Raw genomic sequence first — 10006 nt, 5'->3', positions numbered from 1 at the left:
TTTAAGTTGAATTTAAATAAAACATTATAATGCCATATAAAATTATTTTTATATTAGTTGATTTTATAAGACAACTGAGTTAAAATTTGCAACAGCATTAAAATATAATGTTTATAAGAAGCTATGAAAAACATCTATAATTAGTGTGTAAATGACTAAATTTTGGGTAACTGTAAAATTCACCTATGGGTGTAAAAGACATCTGTTACTTACTTTACAAGACATCTACAATTGGTCGTCCACATCACTGGGCACCAGATTTGAGGATTCAACCAACTGCAGATCAAAAATACCCCCAAATCAGTAAAAATTATAATCCACCAATAAAAGTGGTAGAAATTTTTAAAAAATACATCTGGCAACTATTTTCATAGAATTTACATTCTGCTCGGTGTTATATGTAACCTAGAGATGATTTAAAGTATAAGGGAGGATGTGTTTAGGTTATATGCAAACACTACCCATTTAATGTATGGTACTTGAGTATCCCTGGATTTTAGTCGCTACAAGGGTCCTGAAACCAATTTCCTGCAGACGCCAAGGAATGACTGTACTGCATATTTTAAGTGCCTTTTCTTCCATGGAGTGCCAGAGTGGTGATAACGTGTTAGAAACTCCTGTGTTTTCCAGCATAAGTCCCCATCCTCTGAGAGTCCTGAGAAAGACAGCAGATTGGTCCTGGAGTCCTCATGAAAGGAGGGGGTGGTTTCATTGGGTGTAGTATGTGCGACTCAAAACCTGGGCGTGGAGGCAGAGCAATATCAGGCGGGGTGTGGGTGGCGTGGGCAATGTCCACCAGAGCTGGAGGATCACGTGGGGGTATGTTGGAGTTGGAAGGGACTTCTGCTGCTGCAGGTGGAAAAAAAGGCTCCTGGCAGTCATAGAACAGGTTCTAGCTTCATCCAAGAGGCTACAGTTTCATTCTTTCCTTTTTCTTTTCCTCTGGCTGCTTGAAATATTTCTCATTTCGCATTGAGTCTGTGGTCATTAATAATCAACTCATTAATTAATCAGCAGCCACTTCTGCAGCCTGCCTTGTTACAAACTGGGTGAGAACACACTGCTGTCTCTGTACAACAGTGATGATCGAATTCTCTCTGAACTCAGTAATTGTAATGCCCGGATTACCAACATCTACTGTGGTGATAATCTTGACCTCTCGTGGGTCCAGACAAGGCACGGTCAAAGCTCACTTTAAAAGATTGTCTGCGAAATGGTCATCGATTCCAGAATATTGGCCTTTAGTATTCTGATCACCAAAGGTATCACCTGCATCTGTAGGCTTCTCATGTCTGCAAGGACCCTTCTCTTCTCTCTTGCACTTTCCTCTCACCCAGAGGGAGCAAATGTGGGGCCAATTCTTTTTTACAGTAGAATGCGGTCCGGGACAGCCTGAGCAGCCTGTCACAGGTGGATGTGGCTTTCCCCAGCACATCAATTGGCTGTGTTCCATCAATAAGAAATCTCTTCCTTCATATTCTGTGTGTGTTTCTTTTTTATTATTTATTTATTTATTTAATTTATTTATTTATTTACTTACTTACTTAGAATATTCATGAGATACAAACCTAATTGTCACCCCTCCTGCTCATGATGTGAGGGCCAGATTCATACGCGTTATGTGCGTGGTTCTTTTTGTTGATATTTGACTGTGGTATGTCATCTTAAGACAGTTACATCATGAACCTGAGTGAGCAGACCATACTCTAGGCCTAAGAGGCGGATAGGACAGACATTCTTTAATTTACTGCAGGTTTGACACACTTCAGTCTTCTAGAAATGCTTGTGGACCCCAGGGCACCAGTGAGACACTGTAAATAGCCTGGGGCTGGTTTTGCTTTCTTTTTTGTCCTTTCATTTGACTATTAAGATATATGGGTTTTTTCCAAGGCATACCTGTCACAGAATGAGGAAGTTCACATCCTATGAGTTCTGTCTGTTGTGGGTGTTGGATCCCAGAGATGTCACCACCTTGAGAGTATCCAGAGGCAGTGATAGCTTCTGAGGTGGGAGGTAGGACCACCACAGTCTCGTCAGGCCCAGCCTTTTCAAAGGAGAAAAATTTATAGTTTACTCTTTTATGGAATCAGGCCCACCCAGAAAGCCCCTGCTTTGACTAATTTAAAATTTTATCTTTGATTACATCAGCCAAATCCCTTCGAGGCTACACTTAAACTAGCCTTTGGGTGACTGGAACAGGGTGTGCCTGACTTCCACTAGGGTAGAGATTCTAAAGAATCTGAACCCCACATCCCCAACTGTAAAGTAAGCCTGTCAAGTCTACAAATGCACACCCACGATTCCTGAATGTATTTTCTACTTCACTGACAGTTTCTAATCAAACAGGAAGCATCAAAACCCCAGCCTCTAGCAGATTTTTTAAATTCTGAAATTAAAATAGTTCAGGCATTAAAAGTGTTCCCCATGGACATAGCAATAGTGTTCTCACAGGCCACCCAGCTTTACTATCCTTGGATCCAGACCAAGTGTCCTTACAGAAGTTTACTGGTTGGAGGGGATTGTCTGGGCTGTCCAGGCTTCTGGGCCTGTGGTCGTGGTGCGAACCTGCCAGCCACATGTGCCTGAACCCACTCCTGCAGGTGACTGACTTGTCAGTGGACTTCCCATGCCAGTGGGTCCTAGCTGTGTCCCTCTGTGATTCAACACACAAGTCAGAGATTCTGAGTTGACCCCCCTCCCAGGTGAGAAGGTTCACTTCTGTCCCAGAGGTGAGATAATGGGGACTCTCCAGTGACCAGCAACTGGTTCTCACAGTGTTCGTATTCTTTGTGAGAAAGCAATATTGTACAATAGGCTAAAGTTCTAGTTATTTTTCCTCTTTTTAGTCATTGTAAAATACATATATTTGTTCTTCCCTGTTTCCTGGCACACAGCTCCTAAAATCCTAGAAATTGTGGGATCTATAAAGTGTCATTTGTATGCTAATGAGATGATCTGTGGTTGGGGAACCCTAGATTGCTTCAGAATGGGGACCAGAAAGACCAAGGCATGACTAGAGGGTTGGAATGTTCATCCCAACCTCCTGGAAGGGGAGAGGCTGAAGGTTAAGTTGATCACCAATGGCCAACGATTTAATCAATGATGAATATACAATGAAGCTCCCATATTAAAAAAACAAAATGAAACTGGGCTTTGCTAGCTTAGGCATGGCTGGATATGTGGATATTCCTGGAGGGGGTGCACCCGCACCTGCAGAGGGCGTGGAAGTGCTAAGCTCCTTCCCTTATCCCTCGCTCAATTCATGTTTTTCATCTGGCTCTTTATCTTTAACTTTGTAATATTCTTTGTAGTAAAAGACTCAACATATTAAAGTGTATCCCTGAGTCCCCTGAGCAGCTCTGGCCAATTATTCAATCCTGAGGAGGGGTTGGTTGGACCCCAGGTTTGTATCCAGTCCAGTTGGAAAAACACATGACAACTTACTACTTGAAACTGGTGTCTGAAGTGGAGGCAGTCTTGTGAGACTGAGCCTTCAATCTGTGGGTCTGAGGCTCTGCCCAGGTGGACAGTATCAGAATTAAATTCTGAAATTCAATTACAGGTTGCCCAGCAGGTGTCCATCACAGAACTGGTTGTTGGTGGGTAGAAGTTCCCACACATATATGAATGTGTGTGCCCTCCCCTTTGTGTTAGAAATGAGAGAATTGTTTGTGATGGAGAGGTTCAGGGGAAGAGACCTGCCCCACCACAGGGTGACAACACTTGGGCAGGGGCTGGAAAAGAGGGGATGCCCTGAGGATGGACCTCAGCCTAGGATCTCCTGGAAGTGGTACACACATATACACCCGCACACTCAGGGATTTTCATAACTGTATCAAGTGGGCACATGCAGATTTCACACTACAGTCTAGGTGTAAAGTACACTTGTTCCCTTGGTCAGCTCCTGCTTGTGTGCCTGGAGACAGGAGGTCTACACTGCTATAGGGGGAGTGGCCACTTGTGGCTTGGATTATTGGGTTGCCCTTGTGCCTGTTGGGTCCCTGCAGTGGATGCTGTAGCCTGAGTGCATAGGGAGCCTGTTCCTTCAGGTTAGAGGAGTTAGTGGTTGAGGTTTCTGCCACCATGGTCATTCCAGGGTACGTTCATGGGCCGCCAATGCTGTGTTGGGGAGCCAGAGGGGTAGGAGGTGTTTAACAGGAGCTCTGCTTTTGTTCTTGGCCTCAGGACAGAAGTGGCTGGCTGGTTCTGGGTGGTGGGGGCTGCAAAGCCCCTCAGGACCCTCTATTTTCAGGGGGTCTTTTCCTCGAGTCCTATCCAGTCTTGACCCACCTGAGCTTATGAGAACAGAGGAGATGGGGCTCCTTCAGATTGTCATGGCCATAGAGGTTGGGATGCTGGCATCAAAAGCCACTGAGCCTGCTCACTCAGGTGTGTGCAGTAGCTGTCCCTCTGCTGGGACTCTGCCGGCCCCACCCACAGTGTCTGCAATTCAGGGCACCTTGAGCTCACTCCCCATGCCCGAGATGGGATGCTGAGATCCAGAGAGATCTGTCCAGATCCGTCTTGCACAGGAGTTTTTAGCCTTCAGTATCCTGGGCCCTCAGAAGCCCCCTGTGATTCTCAGATTTGCCTGGCCTGGGCTCTGGCTGCTTCTCCATTCTGGGCCCATCTTGACCACATTCCTACCGCCACCATTGCATCCCAGAGCGCCCACATGGTCCTTCTTCCTTTTGCAGAAAGTTCTCCTCCACCCACCCAGGATGGAACCAGACCGTGTGTGCCCCCTTAGGTGCTAGAAAGAAAAGAACTCTGTCTGAGGAGGAGGCTTGGTTGAAGAGGGCAGTGTTCCTGCCACCCAGTGATGATACTTAAGCTGGTCCTGCACAGGAGGGCACTGCCTTCATCTGGAATTTGACCCAGAGGCTCCTGAAATGCCAATGAATATCTCCATGTGGCATTTCCTTGCCTTCTTGGCAGCCAGCTGTGGGGTACAGCTCCACAGATTTCACAGTGTAGTCTGGGTGTAAGGGCTGTTTGTTCCTTGGTCAGTCCCTCTCATGTAAATCTGGGGAAAAGGAGGTCTACACTGCCACGAGTGAGGTGGCAGCCAGTGGTACGGAGCTTTGGGGTGCACTTGTGAATATTGGGGCCACAGAGTGGCTGGTAGAGGCCAAGGATATAGGGAGACTTTTCTTCATGGTGCCAGGTGTCCTGGCATTCTGGTCATTCCAGGGTGTGCGGACCTCTAGTGCTCAGGGCTGATATATTGCTGCCTACCTGTGAGATACAGGGGGAGCTTTGGGGGAAGAGGAAAGTTTTCCTACCACCCGATGATTACCCTTGGGCCGGGCCTGGACAAAAGCACACAGCCCTGGTCTGACATTCAGCTGAGGGGCTCCTGGACGTGGTAGGGATGATCTCCTGACATCCATTCCCTGGTCCATTCCCTGACAGTCACTGGCAGAAGGGCTGGTTGGTTCCTGCAATGGATGTGTGTGTATATGTGTGTGTGGGGGGATATAAATATAAATATATACACACAGAGGACTTTCCCTAAATACATATACATGCATATATTTATAGATAAAGAGAAAGTCATTGCTGCACCTGTCTCTGAGTGAAGTACCCAGGACTGGTCGACAGGACCATGCTGTGTTTGGAGCAGTGGCGATGAACAGGCACCAAGGCCTGAGACCTTGAGGGGCCTTGGTCTCTGCAGTCTAGTGCACAGTGGACTCCTTTTTTCTCTTGGTCAGTTTCTGTAAAGCAAGTGTAAGGAAAGAAGGTCTACTGTGCCACAGGGGAAGTGACACTCAGTGGTTTGGACTTCTGGGGCACACGTCTACATTTTGGGGACCTGGGGTAGCTGGTAGAGGCCAAGAAAGCAGGGGGACTTTTCCTCCTGGTTCAGGGTGTCAGAGTGTGGGGTCCTGATGCTCTGGTCACTCCAGGGTATGGGGGCCTCCAGTGCTCAGGGTGAGGATTCTGCTGCTGCTGCATGGTACCAGCTGCCAAGCAGGTGCTGGTACACAGGCTGCACTGTGCAGTGGTGGGGAAGCAGAAAGTAGACAGTGCTTGCAAGGAGCCACGCTACTGCTCATGGCAGTAGGAGAGAGAAGGGGCTGGCTGGTTCTGGGTGGAGGGGGTGCCCAAAGCCACAAGGACCTGGTATTATCAGATGGTCTACACTCAAGTCTTCACCTATCTTGATCCACTTGAGCTTTAAGGAAGAGAATAAATGGGGCTCTTTTTGGCTGACCAGCCCTAGAGGCCCACAACCTCGCAGGGAAGAACCAAACTGGCCCTGAATCTCTGAGCTGCTGCAGGCTCAGGGCTGGAAACCTGGCCTGTGGCCTTGAGCTCTCAGCAGCCTCCTGGCAAACACATGTGCAGTTTACATCCCCAGCTCCAGACTTTGCAGTCCCAGCCCCACTCCACCTGCTGGTCTCAGGGGCAGTCCTGTTCATGGGGCCATCCAGTTGGGGAAGCCAAACCTCAGGATTCTGCTTCTTGCCTAGTTCCCTTCCTCTGTCAAATGTATCAATGGCCAAATGTGTTTGTCAAGGTTGGCCCCCTTCCGAGGTGCAGCTCAATTAGGAAAAAGAGGCTTCTTTTACCTGGCACCCCAGGTATCTCCAATTCAGTCACTCATCTGACCCTCCCACCAGGGCTTCAGAGATTCACCTAGATCTTGCCAAATCTGCTTGCTCAGGGGTGCGTAGCCATCAGTGTCCTTGGCGTTTCCCCACTACTCCAGAATCCTCAGGCCCTGGCTGCTCCTCTATCTGGATCTCACCTTGTCCCTCCCACACTCCCACTGCCACCAGTGCACCCAGAGGGCTTTGACCTAGCCCTTCCCCCTTTCCTAGGACAGTCCCTGCTCAACTCATCCAGGACCAGGACTTGATCTTGTGGGCCCTTTTCCAGTGCTCAAAGGGACAGAACTATTTCTTTTAAAAAAAAAAAACATGACATATAATTTATTTTTTATAAAATTGGCAGCTTTATGGGTAGATAGGTACGTACATATATGTAAAAATGCTATCATTGTGGGAGGATTAGCTTTCATAGGCTTATGTTCAATGATTTCATCAAGTTGCTATTTTAACTTTTTCAGTCTTTTTTCATTACTTATTTACTACACATCCACCTGCCTTCAAATTTGCCAGAAAGGACAGGAGTGTAGACGTGATCCCCTTAGACCTACTCTTGATTCAGTGGGTTCCAGCTTGTGCACTGTCCGGATTGCCAGGGGGTGATGCTCACAGGGAGGAGGTCATGCTTGTGATGAAAATGCTTTAGGTCACCAGAATTCACCAAAGGCATCCACTGCCTGGTGCCCGGTGCCCCCAGAGCCTGTATGGAGCTTGGAAACAATCATTTAAGCCATTAAGTGAGAACAGAAGTTAAGTGCTGCCCACAGGACAGAGAAAAAAGTTCCTTTTTGGTTTCCACATAGTTGGTACTTCCTCTTGTGTTAGTCTGGCTCCCAAACAGGATGTGTTCCTTCTACATTGTCCTCTTTTGCATCACACTGATTCTGCCCCCATGGGAAGGAGGCCTGGATTGCAGTGGTGAGGAGGACCCCATCCTTTCCTCCAGCTGCTGCCCTGGTGAGCTCTGCAGCGTGTCGAGCAGAGCCCACAATTCTTCCTCACTGAGAGGTGGATCGGGTGGTAGAGGGGCTTCCTGCTGTGGATCCAGATTCACCACAGGATACTGTGTGGGCGCAAAGGGCCATCTCAAAGCTTGAGGTTTGTGCAGGATGCTGGTCTGCCTGCTCACGAGATGAGATGGCTTCTTAGCTGGTACTGGCTGCTGCCACCTCAGGGGTGACTGGGTGTGTGCGGGCTGCTGAGGTGCCTTTTCTCCAGATTCCTGCTGGACCATCATGTCCTGGGCTCCTCACTGCACCACTGCATGAGGTGGGATGTGCTGAGCCAGGCCCTGCGAGTGTTCCTCAGTGTTATCTGTTTGAGGCTGCCCCTTTATGGGCAGAACTGCCAGGCCAGTGTGCCCATTGTCCTTGTCATCCCGGCACTTTCCTTGGTATGCACACCAGAAAGGAGTCTGAGTATGTGACAGCCCCCTCCTAGAGCTGGTGCCAATGACGTGTGACTCATAAGTGTCAGAACAGGTTGAGAGAGTTCTCCTGGCATAGCCTGGGTGAGCTGGAGCATCATGAGCCTCGGTGCCTGCTCATTCAGCCCCCAGAGGGATCCCAAAGACCAAAGGACATGTGGGGTGGAGGAAGAGCTGGCACAAATGACTTCTTGCTGCTGAAAGAAGTGGAGGGAAGAAGACGATGGTCGTTGCTTGGGGCAGTGTACAAGCCGCTTTGCTGCAGCTGAAAAGTCAGGCGGGGTCTCTGATGTGGACCTTCTGCCAGGGAATTCATGGGTCCACTTCTGCTCTGGCCTGGGTGCCAAACTCCTTGGTTCTAAAACTAGACATGAATTCCTGATTCTGGAAAGCCTGTTTCTTTAGCCAGTTCCTCCTCAGTGGCAATTCCAGGGAACCTGGTTTTTTCTTTTTCAAAAGCTCGAAGCAGGATGCTGTTTTGTGCTCTTGTAATGGATGTCCACTGTCATCTGCCTTCTCTGGGTAAGGTTTCCTGAGTCCAAGGCCGAGGTGGCTCCTGCTGAGGAAGTTGCTCTCCTCCCGAGGAGCCTGCAGACCCCGACTGACTCTGCCTGAGGCGTCGTCCTCTCTGGTTTTGAAACCAAATCTCTTTTCTGACTCAGGAACACCAATTTCTTTGGCCACTTTTTGTCTGGTGGTTATACCAGGATAGGGGCTCTGTTCAAGCAATGCCTGCAGGGCATCCCTTTGACTTGGGGTCAGATCCATTGTCTTTCTTTCTATTTTAAAAAAATTAATTTTTATTGAGTCAAAATTGATTATTCTTTTTTGGGGGTTCAACATTGAGATATGTTGATCAAATCAATATTACTAGCATATATAGTGTTAAAAATCATAATTATTCTTTTTGCCCCTTGTCCAATCTCTCCCCATCCCTCTCTCCTTCCTTCCTCCCCCTCTAACTACTTTAGATTTCTTCTCTCCTTCTGAAAGAATAATGGTTACTCTGTTGATTTGTTGCCTAGATGATCCGTTCAATGCTGAGAGGTGTGATCAGGACCCCAAATGTTATCACAGAGCAGATGCTTCTTCTGCCACTTTGAAATGGGCTTTGTGGAGAGAGACATCCTCCTTCTTTCTTCATCTCTGCTGGTGACTCTCCTTGTGTCAATACACTCCAGTGGCTGGTGGACCACCTGCGTGGTGGTTGTGGTGTTAGCTGCTTTTGTGGCAGCCATGGTTATTGTGGTGGCTGTGGTGGGCCACCCACATGGAGGTGATGTTTTGGGCATGCTCCTTGGTGCTGGTGCTGTGCCTGGTTGTGGGGAGTGTCTGGTCCCTGGCTCCATACCTTGGGTCCCCGGGTGGGCCCCGAGTTGCAGCATGGTGTGCCTGGTTGTGGGAGAGGGGTCCAGTCCCCTTCTGTATGACTTGGGTCCCCAGGCAGGCCCTGAGGCACTGGCATGGTGTGCCTGGTTGTGGATGGGAGGGTCCAGTCCCTGGTCCATGCCTCATGTCACCTGGTAGGTCCCAAGACACTGGTGGTGTGCCTGGGCTGGAACTAATTTTTTGTCTTTTGCTTACTTCTAAAATGGGGGAATTTCCTGTGGGAACCAGTACTTGAGCTCTGTGGTTGAGCTAAATTGCTGCTTTGCAGCTGTTTCCCTAGGAAAGGCTTTTTGTGCAGCTCAGGGTTTAACGGTTGACCTTAAAAGTACTTCCGTCTCTCCAGAGACCCAGTGCACCAGGATTGTATAGAAACTCTGGTCTGGGCCTGAGATTTTCATCAAACTGCACCCCATGCAATTCTATATTCCTGACCAGTCTCGTCTGGCTGGTCCTGTGCTGATTGGGGGGCAGATCGGCTGTCCTTGCTTTGTCCCAGTGTCCTCCTGGCGGGCACGTCTCCTCCAACATCCGTGCTGCAAATGCTTCCCATGGGATGGGCCCTGCACTGGTCCCT

The 10006-nt window shown here is 48.6% G+C and overlaps 1 pseudogene; it reads right to left on the bottom strand.

Annotated features, from left to right (window-relative positions):
• Positions 1–607: 607 nt before the first annotated feature.
• LOC134376107 (pre-mRNA-splicing factor RBM22-like) lies at positions 608–7342 on the bottom strand (annotated as a pseudogene).
• Between the last annotated feature and the right edge of the window lie 2664 nt (positions 7343–10006).

This window comes from Cynocephalus volans, chromosome 4 (genome assembly GCF_027409185.1).
Source record: "Cynocephalus volans isolate mCynVol1 chromosome 4, mCynVol1.pri, whole genome shotgun sequence".
Taxonomy (NCBI): Eukaryota; Metazoa; Chordata; class Mammalia; order Dermoptera; family Cynocephalidae; genus Cynocephalus; species Cynocephalus volans.
Note: the sequence above shows the minus strand (reverse complement) of the source record. Positions and strands in the feature narration are given on the sequence as shown.